Raw genomic sequence first — 22,859 nt, 5'->3', positions numbered from 1 at the left:
AGACAGCACAAAGCCCCTTTAACTACAGGCAACTCGCTGTGGGAGAACTCGTCGAAAGAGTTTTGGGTTTCACGAGGATTTGTCTCCGGATCCGTCTTAGACAATAGACGTAATGCTCGGGAATAGGTAGATGTTTCCACGTCAAGTTAACCCCACTGAGCTGAGCAGCGCACTGCCTGCAAAATGAGGGGCACTTCATTGTAACAGAGAAATGATGGCTCAATTCAACCCTTAGAAAAACAACTGAAAATTATCAATGGCCATTTAATGAGCTTATAATTTATCTAGTCATGAATATAAGAGGATATATAAGACGTGCTTCCTTTTATCTTTTTTTAAACTAAACTAGTTAGACTAAAGAATCAATCAATAAACCAATTAACAGCTACATGGACAATAGGAATATTCACTATATGCAGCCCCGTGGAGCTTGGATATTTGGGACAATGTTACTTCCTCTTTATCCTTCTCTTATGTGGGTTTTTATGAATTTCTGCACCATTTTTATTGCAATTTGAAGATTACATGCAGGATTTCAGCCTCTAGAAATAAAATTCTTTACCATGCAGTAGAACACATATAACAGAAGCTCGGATGTGTAACTTACTAGAGTTAAAGTTATCGTAATAAAAGAAAAAACAAGACTGGAAAAATTGTGCACACGAGGTAGAAATCTAGTACGTCTAGTCTAGTAGAATCTAGTAGAACTATGTGTTCCAAACTCTGAGCCGAAGGAAGAAACTATCCTAACACTGTCACTGATGACGAGCGAATTGCTCCTGTAAACACCTTCTGATCACTTTGCATTAGCAGACGAGGGCACGGCTCGCGCAGGTCGCTTATTCTGCACCGCTGCTACTTGCTCCACATACCAAAGCACATCCAAAGCAGAGGATGTTCTTTGGAGTGTCTGTCTACACGTCTGAAGCGTCTGTCTTACCGGCTGACATGGTTCAGCTCTGACTGACGAGGGGCCCAACTAGAAAGGGTGGGTAGGGGCGGTGGTTGAGTGCTCTTCCTCAGGGATCGACTCCACAGTTGACAGTAATTTGTAGTACTCATCTTCTCCATCCAGCACTTTGATTTGACTGTGATTTTTTTTAAGGAGACAAAAAGATAGTGGTGAGACATTACTGTGATAGAGGAATGGTGCCTTTTTTTAGTTTAATATTGTGTAAAGCTAGACATTTGCAATAGTATTATTTGCAGATGCACCTGAGATGAGGTGTTTGCTTAAGCATACTGCTCTGAAATAGAACGTCAATTACAGTACAGGCACAGTGCAGACCTTCAACAGTTAAAATTAGCATGATGACAAAGGCCCTAATATGTAACCCCCTCTCCAATGACGCAGAGCATCTCCTCATAAAAACCCTGTTATTTTCGGCTCTCCATTTACATTATAAGAAAACAACTCCATTTCTGGATTCTCCTATTCCACAAAGGGCCTGCTCTGTTTAGAGTTGCTGTAAGTAGGAAAGCAGTTATTTACCCAAGTTTTCTCGGCTTCCTCTTGCTCCCCTGGTAATCCAGAGTTCTCTGAGGAAAGGGCCAAGAGCACACAGTCAAAAGATGAGCAGAGAGTCATTAATTTTTAATTCAAAGTGATTTTGTGTTGAATGCGAGCAGATGCTGATAATATCAGAAGTCACAGCATAATTTTTTTCTGATCAAAGGGCTCAAGTGAGTCTGATGAAGCATGCATCTTGCTCAGCTTTGATAAACCACATCAATTATTCACCGTGAAGGCAGACATCCTGACATGAAAGCAACAGATAAAGAGCATAAGCACATGTTCAAGACAAGAGGCAGAGAAGCGTGGGGGTGGGGCTCCAGGGTCTGGCACAGGTAGGTTTAATTGTATTATCATGTGGAACCAAAGTCAGACAAAGGCCTTTATCGGCACTTTGAACTCACATTTAGCTGGTTGTAGTACAGGCTGTCTTCGGGGCTGTTGAGCAGCTTGGGCTGCTGGCCCCGCCGGCGAGGAGTTCTCTGCTGCAGCTTCATCACTGGACCTGCAACAGAGGAAACGAGGGCAGTGATCCAACCAGGCAAAAACAACAAGCAGCTCCAACATGATGCCGACGATGATGACAGCGGCGGTAAACCGATTCTGCCTTCTTTTTAAATCGGCGCCCGTGTGTGACGCAAAAGTGACAGAAACACTTTAAATTGACTTAAGTGAGATTATGTCATTTCATTGATGAGATGACTCAATAACAGCTTATTATTATTACATAAACCGCATCTATCACAGGTGCACAGCGGGGGATGTTTGTAGTAGCCGAATTACAAAAGAAACAGGCAGAAGTGACACCGTGCGTTCATGAAAAGTTCACCTTCACACTCAGAGAAGAGTTCATCCTGGTAATAACGTCAGTAGTTTTAAGCTAAGAAAGATCTCATATTTGTTGCTGACAGTCCTGGATCACTCAACTCTGCAGGATGTAGGCACAGAAAAAGTAGGTCAGCATTTAAAAGTGCAGATAATCTCATTAACTGTATTTCACTCAGTAATGAGTACTGCTCATTGCAAATATTCAATGGATGTGTGATTGTAACAAATGGAAAATAAGTATTTGGAATCTTGGGTACTTAAGAGTTTATAGGGTATTAAATGACTATCTTTACAAGATGAGAAATCTTAGTATCTGTTGTTTGAGGAGAAACATTTGGGCAGCACCTTCTAGTCTAGCTTTGTATTACTTTGGTTAATAAGGGATTATTACCGAGTAATAGCCAATTCAACTCTTTACAATACAGAGGAAACTCCAACAATCGGACAGCCCCCTGTGTGCAAGCAATTTGCAACAGTGGGAAGGAAAAACTCAGGTTTAGGGAAGGCCAGCCATCTGCCATAACTGGTTGGGTGTGAGGAGAGGTAGCCAGGACAAAAGAGCCACATGCCAAGTAGTTAACAGTAGTAGTTATAAGACTAATATCACATAATTGGTACTAAGAGGGTAGAAAGTGGGTGTAATAATGTGGAAACAAGTGTATGATTATGAAGCAAAATCAGTTAATAATAGTATATTGGTAACAACAGGACCTGCTAACAATAAAATGTTAATATCTGTGCATTAAAAATTTAAAATACTAACTTGTGGCCTTAATCTCATAAAACAGTAATATTAGTTGATGGTTTAACACATAAGGATACTATTCACAGTGCTGGAATTAATGCTGACTTATGCCTGCAGCATTCTTCTTAGAATAAATAAAGGTAACAGAGTACATATTGTGTTTAATGCTGTGACTTATTACCCAGAAACGTGTGGTAGTTTAATAACCAGAAAACAATTCTCCAAAATGCAAAACTGCCTGTTTCTATCCAATTCCTTAACCTATTAAAGGAAACATCAAAAAGTGTGCTGCTGATCAGTTATACATCTACTAATTGCAGCAGTAGTAGTCAGCGGAGGATTGTTCAGTGGAGCATTGATAGTTTTCTGGATTACACGAGTATGCAGAGGCTTATGATTAGCTACACAGAATTAATTAACTATTTGACAATATACACTATTAGGGTCAGGTGGCAATTTCCAGTGTACCACAACTGAAATTAGTGAAAATGTCAAAGTGTTAATGGCAGAGGCAGAGAGCTCTGCGTGATGGTAAAATTCAAACAAAGTAATAAAGACTGGAAAATAAAGTGGAATCCAACAGGGTGACATTTTGGGGAAAAACACTAGTTAGATGAGACGAAGGATGGCTGCAGGGAGAAAAATGTGATGATACTACAGTGTCATATCTATCAGAGCTTATAAGTCATAGATCAACATAGTAAAACCAGTGCAGTAATACCTGCATTCTTACTCATATCCAGTAGGGGGCGACTCCTCTGGGAAAAAAAAAAAAAAGGAATCTTAGTTTATGGAAGTCTATTGGAAAATGGCCTTAGTTCTCACTTAATCTATGTATGTGGTAAACACTTATCTGATAAATTTATAGTCTCAATAGCAAGATTTAGGTCTTACAGAATATAAACTGATGCTCATGTTGTAAATTGTGGCCCCCATTGTACTTCAAGAGACGATAAAGATGAGTATGTTTTAGAGCATGGCTACTTTGTAATTGACAAGTACTGCTGTTAGAATGTGCAGTGCCCTTTTCCCCCTCAGTCAGAGCCTCCCCTTTCTTCCAATATGGTAAAAAAGCTCAAGTCGAGGCTTCCAAGCGGGAGTCCATAAACCAATGGGTGACGTCACTGTGGCTATGCCCATATGTGGTCTATGGTTATGCCACCCAAACACAAGTGAATGCAATTTAACATTTAAAAGTTTTAGCGGTTTTAAAGAGAAGTGACGTCTATTTTATGGCCAATAAATACATATTTTCACCGTGCACACTTCAATAAGAGCCTGACTAAGCAGGTCTGCAGGATTCTAGATGTAGATTTTCACCCTTCCAATTTCCACTCAAATGAGTGACACATGGAAGCTGCGGTCAGTGTGTCAAAAGGAATAAAAAGCAATTACTACATTCAGATCCTGTCTTACTGAGTGATTTCTTCTCTGCAGATGTGTGAAGGCTGTTCTTCCCAACTGCACCACAGAAAGGGAAATCTTATTGGCTTACCAAAGACAATTAGAAATGTGACAATGTGGATATTCAAACATAACACAGTAATAAGGGCTGGCTGCTCTTCCTTACTACACCTTGCTTAGCATTTCAAAGTTCATTGGTTACAAAAGTGTGTTTTTAAAGCTCACCATCTATATTTAATGTCTGACAACGTTTCATCCTCTTTGCCTGCATTTCATGTGAGACAGGACATTTCTTCATCATGTCTTGCTACCTCTGCTTCTCTACCTTGACTAAAGCTGCATTTGCCTTTTCCATCTTAACACTACTTTGTACTCACTTTGAACAGACCTCATCACATCTCAATCCTATACATCAAAGAGCAGGATCCCCCGCCACCCCTTCAATCTTTCCTCGGCTTTCTTGATGTTATTCAAACCAGCACAGGTTTACTAAAGTCACACTTTGTAAATGCCCAGAAAGTTCCTGTCAGTTTTGAGATATTAGCCAACTTTTACCGTGAATCTTATCTACCCATGCCTCAGAGGTGCTAACTGTCCGCTGTGTGGATCCCCGTTACCCCTGAGTATTTGAGGATATTTGGAAGAAATCTCATGTACTGAGGCAAATAGCTCAGGAAAAAAAAAGCAGCTGTGTTTGGATGCATCAGAAGCACTTAGGTTTTAGTCTCACATTAAAATTAATTGGACATTATGCTCTTGCTTAGCCTTTGAAACCTGAAAGAGCATGACATGCTGCAACGAAGAGAAAAATCAGCACAAATAAAATGTTCACACTTTACGTCTCAGTTAAACAGTGTCTGTATGTAGGACGTTGTTCTGCTAATGATGCAGAAAATGGTTTTGATAAGCAAATGTTTTATTCCCCTGAAATTGCATCAAAGCCCTCAATCACAAATAATGAATCCTAACGTCCTTGAACAGACTTTTGAAATTAAATCGTATTATGAAACAGACTGCGTACTCTGTGCTTTCAACAAAACACATTAGCTGTGACAGCACGTCCACAAGTATTTAAGAATAATGCAAACTCTTACCTGCATATAGTGCAATTAGGACAATACCCAATTCCCTGATGACTTGAGTGATTCATAGATTATGTTGAAAATGCAGAAAAACAACATTTGGAAACCTCAAGTGAAATTAAATTAAAGGGGATTTATGTCTTTCCTCTTTCTTTACATGTACATATATATATATATACAGTTACAGCTTTGGATACTCCTTATAAACACGGCTAAAGATAATAATGAGGCCAGAGTATGTACAAGTAATCCCTGTGAGCCAAAAGCTCAGACATCAGTCTGCTTTTGAAGCTCTGTTTCTTTTTTTTTTCTATTTTTTCTACTTGTGCTTTTATATGTCTGTTTATGAATATCCTCAATATTGTCTTCTCAGGCAGCTCTTGCTGTGAGCACAGCAGTCCTACCCACCTGCTGTTCAAATCTTCTGTTCGCGAGGGACAGCCAATCAGAAAGAAGCTGGGCTGAAGGGAAAGGGAGGTAAAAAGTCTCAGGGGGCCACGCCAAGGCCTACTATGAGATGAACAAGGATTACTTTAAACTGTGAGTCTTTCTCAGTCAGTTATTCTTTTACATTTAAAAAAATATATAGGGTAGGAAATGAGCATAATAGGTTTCTTTAGCTGATGCTTTAACTGTGTCCCAAGAACTGTAGCAAGTGAAAGCTAAACCCGATGACTGGCTGTAAAGAAAACTGTGGCCAGTAAGTTTACTCAGCTGCAGCTAATTAACATAAATCCTGCTAAATAAATAGATAAATAAATGTAAACACTGTTTTCTACCAGTTGGTGTCTGTAAACATGAGCTTCAAACGGCTTTGCGAAACAAACAAAACTCTGCATCACTTTTAGTCGTACTGCGAGGAATGACAACATCTGTTTGTTGGCCGATCCCCCCACAACTCTCAACAGCTAGTGAAAATTTTGTTTTAATCGTGTTCAGGTCAGGATAGATTCTAACCCCTTGAGGATATCTTTTTTCCCAGCAAATGTCACAGTAGGTGAAAAGTATTAACTGATCTAAAACGAAAAGACTAAATACCTCCAAATTACATTCCCTACAACTGAAGCTGTGTTTACTGCAAATACCACTATCAAGACAGAAGCCAAATGTGGAACCTTGTCTGTTTTCCTGCAAAGTTATGTAAAAGCTACTCAGATGGATTTCATGAAACTTGGTTGAGAGGTGGCATTTGTGCAAAAAGAAGAAAAATATTCAGCATTGGCTCGGGATCGCTTACTTCAGATTTGTGGGATACGGTACTGGCACTGGAATTCGCTCTTTTACAGCTCCTCTTTGTCAGGATGGTGACGTAGAACTTTCAATAAAAATTTATTGAAATGTGGCAGAGGTGGCGAATTTGGAAAATAAGGGCCTACGTGATAAAAAAAATGATCATGTAGGACAATGACCTTGTAGTTTAGTACCCACAGTCACACAACAACGACTGCACTCTTTGATGTTTTTAATGGAAAATGTTGCAAAATCTCTCAGCAGCTTTATTATTTTATCAGTTTCTACTAAGACATTTTTTTTCCTACTGACATTGATGAGATATTAATGTGTCTGTTTCTACGGGTGCAGTTCTTATCTCTCAGGTGCTGTATCTAACCCTGCAGATCTCACAGGAGGTTTAGCCTCACAATTTATCCATCCTGACCTGCAGCGATCAGAGCGTGTAGCAGATCAGAGGATGGGTCAGGCCTCCCATCTCTGTGCCTCCATTTGGGAAACCATTGTCATTTGATCCAGGCCAGCCCCAGAGGAATGCTGCTCCTGCAGATACATTACAGGCAGGGAGCCTGCCAAACTGGCTTCTGGCATGGGAGCACAGCTTGGACACGGGCGGGCAGAGCTGGGAAGGGGTCAGGCAGCGGCTCACACCAAGGGTTTGCTAAATGATCGTGGGTAACGTTTGCTGTTTGGGGTGGGGAGGAATAATAGCCAACTGGGAATACAGAGGCAGTAAGTTTCATGCAATATTGATTTCTCCCTATCAAAAGAAAGCCAAGCAGTGTTTGCTCTTCTTGGTGAAAGACTTACATATTGTACATGTTTGCTTCTTGAGATAAAAAGAATTCTTTTTTTTTTTTTTGGGAGATAGGTACTTCTTTTATTTTCAAAGACTAGCAGATGAGACGTATTACATCTCTAAATACCACTTTGAAATCCCTTGAAAATCAGAACGCTCTTCAGAAACAACATAAAAGAGCCGCTAAAAGGGATTTTTAGTGGAATAAATTAGAGATGTATCGATTTACTTCCAAAGTCACGTGCTGCAATCACCTGACTTCTCCCAGACCACAGAGAACCGCTCGGGTTTTGTTTATTCAGATGGAGAGAGCAGAGGCACCAAAAGGCATGGATTATAAGGAAAAATCATCAGCAGAGGCCTTTGATGTCTAAATGAGGCATGTGCAATCCAGACCCCTCTCTTTACCTCACAACCGCCTCTTCACACACATCCACGCACACATTAGCCCAGACAGCATGCACACAAACGTGCACACACATGCACGCAAACAGTAACAGATATTATTCTTAACTTGCAAACAAAGACCCAAACCAGATATGCAAAGTGGAAGAGCATTTCCAGAACTTTCTCTCATTCCTTTAATAGCCAGTCATGTGCTTTAAATTAGAAGCCGAACTGATCAAGCCTCGCAGATAATGCAGAAAAAGGGGGCAGATCCTGCATCTGTTTTCACTAGTGCAAGCAGAGGATGTTGTTACTTACAAGCAATTTTTCACACTGAAATCAATCATTTCCAGTGACAGCAACTTTTGGAACTTTGACTCCTGACAAAAATGCTTGCTAGGAGGAGAAATCTGATTGTGGGAGTCGATCATTTGTCACAAGCTTAATACATGTAATCTATAACCCTGACCAAGAAGGACAAGTAAAAAAGAATAAAGAACGATGAGGGAGAGATGAATGACAAGAAAAGCCAAAAACAGATTAAATATGGAAATGAAGGGCACTGAGCCTTTTCTCTCTTGATCAGTGGAATACCAGCAAATTTTGCTAAATAAAATTAGTACAATAACAACCTAATAGCATTTTGTGCTTGGAAAAGTTTGCTAAAGTACACCAAGTGACTCAATCGACATGTGAAAAATCACAGAGAACTCTGAGCATCGTTTTCCACCTTGATTTTAATGTCTGAGGAGATTATTCTGTTGGAATTGTGATGATGAGTAGTTTGGAAGTACATCCTGTTAACTACTCCCACTGACATTAAGAGGATTACGTAGGTAGCGTCAGACAGAGGCAACTCCTTCCGTTAAGTTGAGTCTTTCCTATCCCTTCCAAATCTCTGCTGCCGCTACGTCGAGCCTGTAATTTGCCTAAAACTGAAGGCATCCGGTGGAGACGCGGCGATATGTGGAGACAGACAGATAAATCAAAAGGCTGAGAGACAGCGAGAGGGAGGGAGAGTATTTGTCTAGAGAACATGGAGAGGGTGGATCATTTGTCTGGCAGATGCATGTTGATACCGTGATGCTGCTTTGGTGGTGATGGTGTTGGTGTATGAGGGGGGGGGGGGGGGGGGCGTTGTGGAGCAGCACCTGGTGGCTGCAAACCTTGTGGGAGGACATGCGGGAAGACGTTTAAGAGCTGAGGGAAGGAGCAGGCGGAGAGGAAAGTGAAATGTTCTTGTGAGTGTGGGATGACCTCAGTGTGGGGAAAAACTGCGCCCACATTTCCAACAAGCGCTCCCAGCTGCAGCTATAAAGCACAGAAACAGCTCGGAGCAACAACCCAAATCAATTCTTATTGACTGTACCGTGTTCTGTGCAGAGGGGATGCAACTATAACCATTAAGACATTACTTTAACTATTTTCCTGTTTTTCTTCTTCTTGTTTCATCCTTTCAAGCCAGCAGGTTAACCATCTTCTGAGGCACAGAGGTAATTGGGCTGTGTCGTAGCCCCACTTTATCACTGTCTCTCTCTTGACATGTATGTTTACCACAACTATAATCTTCAAAAAGCCTGTTAACATAAGTAGCTCAGCTTTCATAAACCATAAAGTCAGCTCTGACTGATCCTCGGCACCATCCTGTTTACCACGCTGAGGAGCATAAGCAGCGCTCTGATCATATCTGCTGCTTGCTAGCAAAGGCTTTCTTTCTGCACACATCTCTGTGACTCATTTCCAAACATGTTGCATTAATATTTAGTGCTCAGGAGACAGGTGACGGAAGGTGACATCGCCTTGAACGTGTAGCTTACAAGACAACACTGCGTATGTGTAACTTTTTCCGCTGAGAGAGCGAGAGAGAGAAAAAAAGAAAAATCAAAGGTTGGTGTTGAAGACAACTGCGAGCGCCTGGAGTACAAAGTGTTTTAATGCTCTCTCCCCATCATAAAATACAGCACCGTGGGTATCTGCCTAAAGAGGGAGAACAGTCGCTTAGCCTGGTGTCGGATATACAGTGAAACAGATCTCTCAGTTGAACACCAGGCTTTTTAAAATCATGCAGGAAAGACCCAACGTCCGTCAAACACATTGAGAGGTTCCAGGTCACGCCCTGGTGTTTTGGCTTTAATGGGAGCAGCGTGTAGAGAGCGCGCGGGTGTCTGGAGGGGTGGAGTAATTCGATTACCACGGTTAATTCTCTGTTTTTTTTTTCCTCTACTGGTGTCCTGAAACACTCCAGGTCGAACTCTAGCCCGAGAGAACCAATGCGATCACCAGAGGCGACGGCAGGATGAGACACAGGAAGAAGTCTGGTCTCCAAACATCTGGCAGGGCAAGGCTTCCATGACTTGCTCAACCTCGGGATGAAAAAAAAAAGACCCTCAGATCTGCAGGGATCAAAGTGTGCCCTGGGTGCATGAGCCACTGTGGCCTCCCTCAACATATTCAAATGGGGTTTCCTGAAAGACGTCAGAGCCACAAGCAGGAACATAAATGAAGCAGGAAAAGAGGCAATGATGAATACCTGAAAATCTCTCCACATATAATATCTAAGGAATTAGTCCAGGCTATTTTTTCTGTTGAAAATTTCAACATAATTGAACTGTCAGATCTAGAAAACTTACAACTTACCTACTTAAAAAAAGCATTAGAGTTTGATGTGCTGCAGGAAAAGAGACTAAAAGACTAACCTTCATTTACCCCCAGGATAAATCTCAGAGGTTGCAAGATCACTGCAAAAATCCCCTTGTTACATCAACATGAACCCTAAAAGTCTTTTTTGACCAAAGTCTTTTGTACAATGTTTCACAGTGATCCAAAATCAAATGTAATTTTTCTTCAGTGCACATGAGCGACCTGCTTTTTTAAAATTATTTACAAATAAAGAGGAACATTTCCAGAAACATTACTTTTGCATTTTAATTTCTTAAGGATGGACATTTTATGCATAGCAATCAAAGGATGCTTAAACAATTGCAGAAGCATTTCTTCTGCATTTGCTTGTAGTGGCTTTATTCTCCTTTCACCTCGCACCGCCCAAAAATGTCCTTCAAACTACTTAATCTAGGAAAGAAAGCAATTTGACACAAGCCATCTTTACAGGTATACCCACGAAGCCTTACTGTGGGCATGCTTTATTATTGATGCAATGATGCTATGAATTCATTGTTTTACATTTGAACAAATTCTTGGGCTTTAAACTGTAAAGAAAAACAAAAAAACAGAAAATCATTCAGCTATTATTTTAAACTTACATGTGGACCGACTGGAGGAAAAAAGCAAAGCAAAGCACCAGTTTAGGCAAAATACCCTCACATTCACCGCCATGTTTCCTCTCAATAATCACTTTGACATTATAAATTCATCAAACACTGCCTCCCTTCAGCGGCAGTGATGCCTGGGAGCGGGGGTCACCTGTATGCAGCATTACCGAATTAGCCGCTATCTAACCCAGACCTGCTGTGGCGTGCTGACACTAATCCCGGGCCTGCTGGAGAGCCCTGTCTGTGTTACATTATCATGTCTAATCCCCATAATCTCTCAGCCGCAACGCTAAACACTATTCCACCTCGGTCTCTTACCTCATACCCCTTTAATAACATTAATGAAGGGCCGGGCCCCATTACCAAGGCTACCCTAGCGGTGGGCTGGGTGACGGCCGTAATCAGAGGCCCCCTGCACAGCCACCCACTCAGCCTTCCAGGCAGCAGGAATTAATGTAATTCGTCGCCTGGGGCAAAAAGCAAACCAAACATATGTTCAACAAATCAGGGTTTGTGTATTTTCGTGTCACCGTTACTGTGCAGGTCTATTAGAGTCACTGATGAGATCCTTAGTGAAGGGCCCGCCATGCAGGAGAACGAAAGCTTTGAAGTGCTCGTGCCACTTCGAAACTCCCCCCCCTCCACTTGCCTTGAGACGTTTATGATGAGCTGACCTGAGTTATTAAAATACCACAGAAATGATCGCCCATAATGCCGCTCTTTTTTGCTGTCAACAAAGAATGGCAGCAGGGGATTGGCTGGGATGAAAGGTTGAAAGGGGTCTCGTATTAAAAATGGCACTTTATCCATTAAAGCGGGATTTCTGCTGTCTCTTTGTGTAATTACCTGCACCCGCCAGCTCTGTGCTCGGGCTTACCTTGTTTACACTGCGTGTCTCGCAGCCTTGCCGTCTCCCTGCACGGCGTCGTTACACTGTCTTCTGCTCTGCCTTTGTCTCTCTTGATGTCTTTCACTTGTCTGTCTTGGCTGTCAGGGCCAACCTTGAAAGAGGAGGCGTAAACACACCCAGAAGAGCAATGTCAATGAAAGCACTGAATGAATATATACAAGTTAAAGCATGCCCTGTAATGCGTTTTTTTTTTTTTTTTTTCAATTTAGTCATGTAGATGTTGTATTCATTTATTTACAATTTACAATTTGGCACTCATATAACTCAAACCCATTAATGTGCTTTGCAATGTTAATCAAATGCTAATGCAATTGCATATCCCCCCCCTTTACTAGCCCTACCTCCTAGCAAACAGCACCACACTGACTTAATTGTGAGAGTATGAAAAACAGCACATACAGACTTCCTCTCATATTTAATTTTATCTTTGAATAAAAGAGCTATAGGAAAGTATTAATCTGCTTAACATTTCTAAGTACATCCTCCAAAGGATTTTGCTTTTTTAATCTTACATATGCTCAGCAGAGTTACTGGCAAAAACTGTACATTTTCCTCATTTCATCCTTTCAACATCAAATGGTGAGCAGCAAAAATTGGATCAGACTTCAAAGACTGTGATGTGCTCCAAGTCACGGAGTGGCTCTTCTATTTCACATATTGAATCCGAGCAGGATATCAAAGTGCTACCAAAGAACCTCAGGTCTTTACTAAAAAAAGGGGTCTAACATCTGTAGAAAGAAGAGCGCAAAGACAAATCACCTCAGGGAAGAGCGAGCATTTATTCTCAGCCGTGAATTTCCAGCCTTTTGATTCTCTCGTTCCTGTACCACCCTGTCTTCTTCTCCGCTGAGATGGAGGTTGGAGCAAGAGAACTCTTTTGTCTCAAGGACTCAAAAAATTCCCAAAGAATAATCTGGGTTAAAGCTGCTTTGTAGAGGAGCAGCATTGTTTTATTTTATTTTATTTTTTACATACACAGCTAGTAAGGCATAAGGAAAATGCTCATTGATATTCTGCTACTTACATCTTTTTTATGGGTGTAATCTCCGTCTGCCTCTTTGTTGTCCGGGCTGTACCTGTGAAATTAAGACGCACTTTTAACTAAAATGAACGAAAATGATCACTGCAAAATAAAGCATATTGCATCAGCTTATTACAAAGAAATCCAGAGCTGAGGATGATTTTTATTTGTCTTTTTTGCTCCTAAAACATCTCCACTTTATGATTATGTAATTTGCGGAGCAAAAAAGCGCCGATGTGTTTCTGCGCCCGTTCGCTCATGTTGCATTATTTAAAAAGCAAACACCAACGAGACAACATCTGCACGCACAATGCCGCGAGCCAGTGGCAGTCATGCTTCGGGTCTAGAAAAACAAAAATCTCATCCAGTTTGGAACTGGCAATGCAACCGGAGGCTCTGCTGTTTGGATGCAAACACAGAATTCATGCATGGCAGACAGGAGGGGTATCAAAAGGGAAAAGAACAGCATGTAGGTGAGAACACAAATCTTACCGCAGGAAAATGGGCCAGATCATGTCAAAATAAATATATATGGAGAGATTCCAACACTGATTAAACAGAATTGTTAAGTGGAGGTTTGAAGTTTTTTCCCACCAAGGAATATGATTGTAAACATGGAGAGAAAAATCCCCAGATGAGGCTCTGCTCGGTTTGAGTATACAACAAGCATAACATTTTCAGATGTGTAAATCTAGTATTTTGGAGTTTGGAGTCGGGAGAGAAATGCGCAACCTTGACCAAAATGTCGCAGAAGATTTAAACAAGATATGCAATGCATCTCTAATTTTACGTCTTTCTTTCTAAGAGCTATTGTGAAAGGTCTGAAATCATTCGGGGATACTTAAAACAATTTTTAGGATGCTTAGAGACTTTTTTAATGACAAAAAAAAGGTAAAAGCTGCCATCAACACCTCGTGTGCCGCTATTCATTCAGTGGCTGCTCTCCCGCTTAGCAAATACTTTCTTAATGTCTGGCCTGCCCATATGCTGAATAAACACAAGCTCGTACATCTGGACACCAGTGCAGCACCCAGCCCCGCTTGTGGTCAGACAAGTGTGCTATCTTGGTGGAAAGTTATTTATTACGTTTATAAAACTGAAAGAGGTGGTGCACAGGGAGGAGCTTTCTCCTTTGGGTGAAACAGCAGTTCATTATGAGGCAAAAGCAGCTCATCCAGCAAAGGCTGAAGATGAATGGCAAGCATGGGAGGCCTCTTGCTCAGTCAGCCATGGCTACTGGTGGACTATTGTCTGTGCAATGAGGAGCAAATGAAATTACAAAAGAAATCAAAGTACAGGAAAAATGAGACCAATGAGAACAGATGCTGAAGGACAACAAATGTCAAAGCTCACCCTAAATGCTCCTCTTTGGTGGTCTTTTCTCCAGCCTCAGGGTGACATCTGTGCTCCTGGGGTCCACAGTCCCGACGCACCCGATGGCCCCTGTAAGCTGCACAGGATATGAATGCCAGACACGCTGTCAAATGGTCAAATGCCTCACCCCTGTCCTCATATACATGTTGCATGCTCACACAATTACACACAAAGTGTATTTATTATATATTAATCAGGAGCACCAAACAGTTTTGTATTAAGAAACTCTGGATTCACCCGCGAGGAAGTGAGATGTGTTTAGCATGCATATATGGTCTGTGGCGCTGCAGTGAGGAAACTTTGTGCGATTATTGAGACACACTGAGCTCAGACGGATGGTAAAAGGAGCCTGCTGACTTACTCCGTCGACGGGCTTTGTGTTTTTCTGGTAAAATTATATGCACAGGAAAAGAAGGCTCAAGTACATTGTTGAGCAATGGTTCTATTTTGCATGGTCTAATCTGATCGATGGTGAGCATGTCCCCCAGGCCCCGCTGAGATCTGAGAAGCCACCAGGCTCATACATTTGAAAGGCATCTGTTTATTTTCAGAATGCAAATGCAGCCCACCTCAAAGGCTATAAGCTGCAGAGAACACACAAAGTGAATGTGCTGGAGTGCTCCGCCGGGGGGCTGAGGCCCCACTTATGTCAGGTTCAGGTTCTCCCCCCACCCCGCCTTCCATCCCCTTCCCGAACCCCGGCGGCCACACACAAACACGCTTCTCTAAAAAGAAAGACAGCGGCGACAGAGAGGCTTTCCCAACACCAAAACCATGTTTACCCATTCTGCAGCTTTATTTACAAGGGTTTAATGGAGGACATTTACACAAGGTGTGCAGGCGACTGAGATGCTCCATGTGCCAGATGAGGGCAGCCCTTAGGAGAGCCAGGGGAAACAATGCCAGATCTCCTCCCTCCTGCCCTCCTCTCTCCTGCCCCTTTTGGCACCCTCCCTTGTCCTCCAGTGAGAGCCTCCGAGGAGGGGGAGGGGGGCTGGGAAGGTTAATGTGCCCACTTTGATCTTCGTCAAGGCACACTGAGTAAGAATTAATTTACATTTCAGATGAAAAGGTTGACAGTATAAAAAGGCATCTTGTTTCTGGTATGTGAGAGCTGTGTAATAGGCCAGGAATTTGAGAGAGGAAGTCGTGAGGAAACAGAAGGGATAAGCCCCTCTCTTGCCTTTACTGGGAAAGAGATGAAAGGAAAAAAAGGATCTCAGTATGCACTGTTCTTCTGAAACATGGGGACCAAATGCTGCCCAAACTTTCAAAAGCTTTTCTGTATGCATTATTAATTAATTATTACTATTTCGTAGGCCACTCATGGAGATCAAAAAGGTGTTTCACAAAGATGTAAGGTTTCCAGGCCTTTATCCCGTTTCCTTTTGAAAATGTATGAAAACAGTGGCGCGAATTTCCACCGGACATGGGGCCGCGTGAGAAATTCCAGATGTCTCCACTTGAATATTTGAACTTGAAAATTTAAACATTTCTTTACCTGATTGTATGCGGACAGCTGCCTCTTCCCGCTCTTTTTTGATTTGCTTGAGGTTCTGCCGAGCAACATAGCCCCTCCAGGCTAAGGGGAAAAGAAAGAGACAGTGTGTGTATGCGTGTGTGTGTGCGAGAGATTGCTGACCTACCTCTGTGAAACAAAATAGACTGCGCATACTACACAAGATCCCACTTCAAAACACTGCTAAACCAGGTGGCAGAGGGATGGATCCCTTTGAACTCTCTGAGGTCTTATTGTCTGCTCTGAAGCATTGCTCTTAACCCTCATAGGTCAAGCTGTGGTTATCAAACTATCTCTTTTATGAAGACTCACAGGCACATAATAGGCTAGATGTCATTAAGAAACCACCTCACATCAAATTTGCACCTGTTTCATCACGACCGATAAAAGAATATATCACAACTCATCTTTCTTTTCATATTTTTGACTTAAGTTTGAATAATCGCTCTTCCTGTTTACTGTTTAATCAAAACCAGCGTACCTGACTGGATGATTGTGGCCCCACGGCTTCTCTTCTCCTTCTCTTTTCGATAACGCCGGGCCCCGAGCCAGCCTTTAGTGTAAGCTTGCATCACCACCACCCGAGCTATTACTTCCCGCAGCAGCAGGTTCAGTTGTTCCACATGGTAGTATTTCAGAAAAACCTGACAGGACATTTTGCTCTGCTTAGGACATCCAAAGCTTGATTATGTCTATTTCTTTTATGTCTTTACAAACTTTAATGTCTTTTACAAATACAAATAACTTCAATATTAAACTTTTTGTTTTAAAAATAACCCCACCTTTGTCTTTCCCAGCACCCAGTCTTTTAATTTGGCCCTCTCCAGTATGGCAACAGCGTTTTCTTTGCTAGTTTCAGGCATCTCGTGAGCCCGAAATGCAAGATAGTAATATCTGGAAGAGGAGATAATGAAGAGAAAAAGGACACCTTTGAACAAATGTAGTTACTCAAGCAGAGATATTGTGTTTTGCTATTATTTAAAAAAAAATATGGGAGTATTTGGAGCTGATAAATATAAAAACTAAGCATTATCTTTGCACAGGAAGTCGTTACTTTGTTACATAGTTTTTACGTCCTCAAAAAGCATAACACAATAAAATCAAGGTTGGATAAAACACTAAGTTAAGTGAAAAACTGTGCAGAAAACCCAAAATACAGTGTCCCGATATGAGAACACAGGGTGTCAAGAGGCTAACGAATTGCTGAAGGTGTTTTTATTACAAGCTGCATTCACAGATTCACTGACACACAACTGACAGAGCTTTATTCGACGTCTTTAAGCAGTACAAATGCATGCACACAAATGCATGTAGCAGGCAGTCAGATGGATGCAGAGAAGACTATGTGCAAACTAGAAGACCCGGAATCAAACTATGAACTTGTGGACAACCTGCTTTACCTCCTGAGACACTGACATGCCAATAATAGAACAATATAAACAGATTTAAAGAATTTTAAAAAGCTACTTTCAACTGCTTTCTTAGTGACAAGGGATCACATATTTGATTTGGCAACTTTTTTAACACATTTTTAACGTATGTCATTCCTATAAAAGATTGTTCTGCCACTTATTCATTTATTTTTTGATTAGGCAGTCTAAAAGTTTCAAGTTAGGTATCTAAAAATGTTGACTTACAGCTTCAAACTTCAAACTTCTGATTTTTTAAGTGAAATAAGCCTCCATACCCTCCTAATGCAAGCTCAAAGGGATCTTTGTGTTCTCCTGGGATTGAACCAGGAATCTTTCACTTATTAGGAAAATATATAAACCACTAAATTATAGAGAATAAATCAAGCATGTGTCTGAAACTGGAGCCATCTGATATACAAATCTTGAAATGTTGAATATTTGACAAGATATTGATAATTTAGCTAACTTAGTTTTGGTAGACTAGGGGATGACGTAGTGCCTACTTACTTAACTGTCTTCAAGAAATGACATTATCAATATCAACATCTTGTTGCACATTGCTACTAGAAGTACTGTTAAGAGAACCACAGTTAAAAACTTCCTGCTGCTCAGAAATCTGAGTCAAACATGACTCTTTAACAGAGACCAGCGCTGGATCTATTTTCAATGCATCATCGTCTCCTATTTCAGTGGCCACAGAAGATCCTCATTAGCGCAGGCCTATCAGTGTGCATCACCCACGCCGCTGTTTATTGCTCACATTGTCTGGATCCATCCACTGATCCTGCTGTTTATAAAATACCAGCATAGGACAGAGTGGTTCTAATTGTTTGCTCAGGGACATCAAGGCTCCAGAAATACTCGTTCATCTTTCGTGTTCTGGCAGTGGTCAAAAAGAAGAAGAACAACAAGAAGAAAAACTTCTTTGAACTCCCCTCCCCGCCTCAGTCTACAGCCTTTCATTCTAATTCCTGTTGATACCTGTTATTTCTTTGATGGTAAATACAAAGCACTGCAACATCAGACGAGCCTTTGATATGGGAGCACAAATTTAAATCAGTTTTCACTAAAGGTGCAGTTTAGCCATTCAGGTCTGTCTGTATGACTTCTGCCTGGCTCAGGTAGGATGATATGGATTCAATAGCAAGGTTAAAATATATTTACACACTCTCCTTCTCACACAGGCACACTTCAGGCACAGGAGACAACAGGGACGTCATCGTGCCGGGGGTTGTGTGCGATCTTCCAGTAATCGGCCTTCAATACTGGGAGCAAAAGTAGGACATGCAGGGAAACACCATGTGGTCATTCAAAGTTTCAGCTCGCCAAAATTAGGCCCACATTTTTAAAGCTTCCCCCGAAGCAACGACACTAACCAGTCATCTCAAAGTTCTTCTTTCCACAAGTCTAAGTTAATTAAATTTTATATAATCTTAAAGTCTCCACATTAGAGGTGGCTGGAATACTTTTCAAAGGAACACTGATCAAACATAAGCTTTCTGGCATTTTCGCACAGCCTCATCTAAATGTGTGGATTTTTTTCCCCTTAAAATTTAGGTGTACGCTTTTAAATTGGAGGAAGCGTGTAGTGCTTAGTAACAGTTAAACGGATCCTGTCCCATATTTTTAAAAACCCAAAACAACACCCTTACGTAAAGCCCCCCGTTAATGATGAGACTTGTTTTAATTGTGCTCTAATGTAATACCGATGGGACAAGGAGACTATGTTTGAGCTTTTTCAGGTCACCGAGTATAAGAACAAACTCTTTATGAATAGTAAAAGGAAATCTATTAAAATGCATCACCCCTTATAATCACAGTTCCTCCTTGTTTGAATTTAATCCATATCTTCCAGACTGGAGTATCCACCCAGTTAAAAGAGCTGCAGGATTTAGTCTTGCACTATCACTAATGACTGCCAATTAGTCAGCCTCTTGCTCTGCTCAACATGTACCCCTATCTAATTAAAGAACCCGTGTTTTTGTGTGATGTAGAGCACGGCTCACTTGTTCTACGCCATCTCTGGGGTTGTGTCAGCGTGCGTGCGTGCTGCTGAGTGGAGGCGCCGCCTGTCTCGACGCCACTCTTACCTGTTGACAAAGTCTTCAAACAGGATGCGGTGGGAGTAGCCTTGGCGGCGGATGTTCACCGTCTCCAGGATCCCAGTGTAACGCAGCTGCACCATCACCCGCTCCTTGCAGAAGCAGAGTGCCTGCCTGTCGTCATTAGGTTTGATGCAGCGCACAAAGTGTGGCTGGCCCACGACCATCTTAGACAGCAGGTCCATCAGGGAGTACTGCACAAACACAACAATGAGGGCAGAAGCAAGAGAAGACACGAGAGAGCAGTTATATCGTTTCATATTATCAGGGTTTTTAGGTCAGATCAGATCTGCACTGGAAGAAGCATTCAAACTTTTTCCAGACAGTCTCATAACAAGCTCGATGGTACCCACGAGAATGAATCAGTATGAATCAATAAACAAATCTATCTCAACAGGACACAACAGTGTTTTCAATTCTAAAGTAAAAGACATCATGAATTATTTAGGGATTTGAAAAAAAAGCAACACTGTGTAATTCTATTTGCAGAATTGTTGGTATCAGTTATGGTAATGTTAAAAAAAATGCAATGTAATAACAAAACGAATTAAAGTGTGCAAGTAGATTCTCATTCATCCAGGTCCTGGCAGTCTTCAGCACTTAAAAACAAGGTATGTGACCTACTTTGGGATTAAATATAGGGTTTTGTCCATCAGTTGTTTTAGAAGTGACGTCTTCAAAAACCAAAAAAGTCCACTTGCTTTCTTTTTAAGCACTAATTAAAGATGTATTTACTGAGATGTATTTACATTTTATGAAATGAAAGGTGTGTTACAGGTTCATAGTCTATGAGTATGCTAAGGTCCTCTCACTTGGATCCAATTGACCAAAGCAGAGCACATTTCATCATCAGGCCATGAGCATGACATCCCTGCAGACGTTCAAGTACCTGCCAATTCTGTGTTAACTTGTTCAACTTCACACTCGTCCTACAAGGCAATATAACAGAAATGACTACTCATCCATGGTGTCTGCAACTATTTGTGTCCACAAGTGAGTACAACCCCTACTTTATAAAGCTGCAGTGGACTTGTTGGCAGACAGTTACTGATTTACACAGAACAAATTCATTAAATTCAATTTTGCTGTCCACCAGCCATCTTCAGCAAACATTCCCCAGCTAGTCCCCAGAGCAAGCTGAGGACATCTTTTAATGCTTTTCATCAGAGGTAAATTGACAAAGAACACATGAATACCCATAATTCATTTAATGTAAATATTATATCAGTAATAACTGAAGGATCCGTTGATATCACAGACTTTGCTGGTTTGATCAGTTACAACATCATATTAATAACAAGTTAATCCACTCATCAGTGGAAGGCTTTTAGTTGTTTTCAGACAATCAGTGCTCCTGCTTTACGTCATTGAATCTTGCTGTTTGGAGTTATTGATACAGCATAAATTAATCATATTTGTATGAGCTTCAAATTAGTCTGCAGCTTCATATGTTATGAAGATCATTAGCTGCTCAGCTGAACCTGAAAAGCAGCTATCATTTTATTTTCACATTTGAAGCTTTTCTTTGTTACTCTTACAAACAAAGTACACAGTTTAAAAATGCTCAACGGCAAAATGAGACCAGCACGCAGACTTCAGTCTCATTTTCCTGCTGATGTATGGTGGAGTACGTGTCATCCGGGCAGTCATTTTTAGTGAGAAATGCAAACACCTACACGGAAATAGGAGGCCACCGTCTGTCTCCTCATCTTGGTGGTTTCTTCTGGGTGGCGGATCATCTCCATGGTGTCCACCTGAACACAAACAGTCGCGATAAGCACGCTGCACTGATGATCAGGCCAGACTTAGGCCACTGCAACATAAAATGCAGCAGATTCAAATGAGATGCTGTTCATTTGCGACATGACATCTTCAGCGGGCTCTGCAGAAATAAAGGTATTATTACAGCAGGTCCCCTTCCTCTAAATGGGCCAGTTGGGAAAACACAGCTGTACTAACTGTGCCGTCTGTATAACACAGCCTCATAAACACTTAAAGCTAACAATCTAGAGAATAATTCGGCACTGCTGTGGGGCATGGGAAAATTGCAGAGCATTCTGAGTAATGAGACTAGCCGTCACCGAGCAGACAGTCATCCTGATGACGGCGGATTAACGAGGACACAATATAAGCTTTCTAATGGCCTTCGCAGTTCATGGCTCCATCAAAATTAATGATGCAATAGATATTTTATAGTAAGTGAATATCTTAATACTTTATTTCATCCTTGCACGGAGAAAGGAAGGTACGTGAAAGGCTGTGCGAGCTGCATAGGAACGAGACGCTCCGACACTTTGTACTTCTGTATGATCTGCTTTCAGAATAGCAAACGGCTATCGGAGACTCACTTCCACTGTTCTAACAACTGTCACTTTAATCTGAGCACACTGGTAGCTTCTCGTAAGCGTCAGTTTCTGTCAACTTTTCTCCAACTCTGATTGAGAACGAGACGCATACATATTACATCAGTCTCACAGAGTTATTACTAAGAAGTCCTCTCTTCTTCAAGAATAACTGAGTAGGTGCTTAGTGGAAGCTCAACAAAGTAGGACTGTTATTATTCCCACTGTTATTCTGGCCTTTGTTTCCGTCTCACATGAAGCATTTTTATAATCTAAAAGACACATCGCAGTGCATTTGTTTACATTAATAACTCAGGAATGTGGCTGTGTGGAGAAAAAATGGTTCAAAAGGGATGATTTACATTTTCCAAAAGCAGCTTGTGATTGATGTTTTATGACTGGAGCTGCACAGTCAGTCTGTGAAGCGCAGTTTGAAGTTTTAGTTTTTGGATTACAATAATGCGATGATAACTTCAGTGAACTATGTTGGGTTTATTTTCTCAGATCTGTCCTGTGCTTCAGAGGTGGTGCATTTGTATTCAGAAAGTTTTACTATTATCAAACAGGGCTCTTACCTTCAACAGGTATTTGGGAGACTTTGAGTACAGCACATGTTGTCGAATAACATGGAAGGAAAGGAAGAGAGAAATGGAAAGACAAGAGGAATCTGAAACTCAGTTTTAAGAGAGGTTCGAGTGTTAAAGCATCATGTGACTTCGTATTTCCTACACAAAAATCAGATTAAAGTTAGTCAACATAGGCTGAATATTTTCAGTCATTTAAGAAACGCGATCTTAGAGATATTATTAGCTTGTGAAATTCTGCCCCTTAAACAAAGAAGGTCCAGAAATGAAAGTGTTAAAGTTCAGAGGGAGAGGCAGTAAGAGCTTTTTCTTTTAAGAAAATTTCCAGCCACTGATGC

At 41.2% G+C, this 22,859-nt stretch overlaps 1 pseudogene across 1 annotated transcript in view; it reads right to left on the bottom strand.

The window, feature by feature from the left end:
* Positions 1-953: 953 nt before the first annotated feature.
* The window catches only part of LOC309690461 (myosin-IIIb-like), a 29,413-nt pseudogene continuing 7,507 nt past the window's right edge, over positions 954-22,859 (bottom strand). The window contains exons 4-15 of the transcript XR_014280759.1: positions 22,513-22,533; positions 21,272-21,349; positions 19,584-19,789; positions 16,864-16,975; positions 16,563-16,725; positions 16,064-16,144; positions 14,542-14,638; positions 13,192-13,243; positions 12,135-12,258; positions 1,918-2,018; positions 1,493-1,539; positions 954-1,088 (exon numbers count right to left, since the gene is read on the bottom strand). The product of XR_014280759.1 is annotated as a myosin-IIIb-like (transcript). The remainder of the gene's footprint in view (positions 1,089-1,492; positions 1,540-1,917; positions 2,019-12,134; positions 12,259-13,191; positions 13,244-14,541; positions 14,639-16,063; positions 16,145-16,562; positions 16,726-16,863; positions 16,976-19,583; positions 19,790-21,271; positions 21,350-22,512; positions 22,534-22,859) is intronic.

The sequence above is a fragment of the Aulonocara stuartgranti genome (genome assembly GCF_965226115.1).
Source record: "Aulonocara stuartgranti genome assembly, chromosome: 16".
Lineage (NCBI taxonomy): Eukaryota > Metazoa > Chordata > Actinopteri > Cichliformes > Cichlidae > Aulonocara > Aulonocara stuartgranti.
This window is presented reverse-complemented; position numbering and strand designations above follow the sequence as displayed.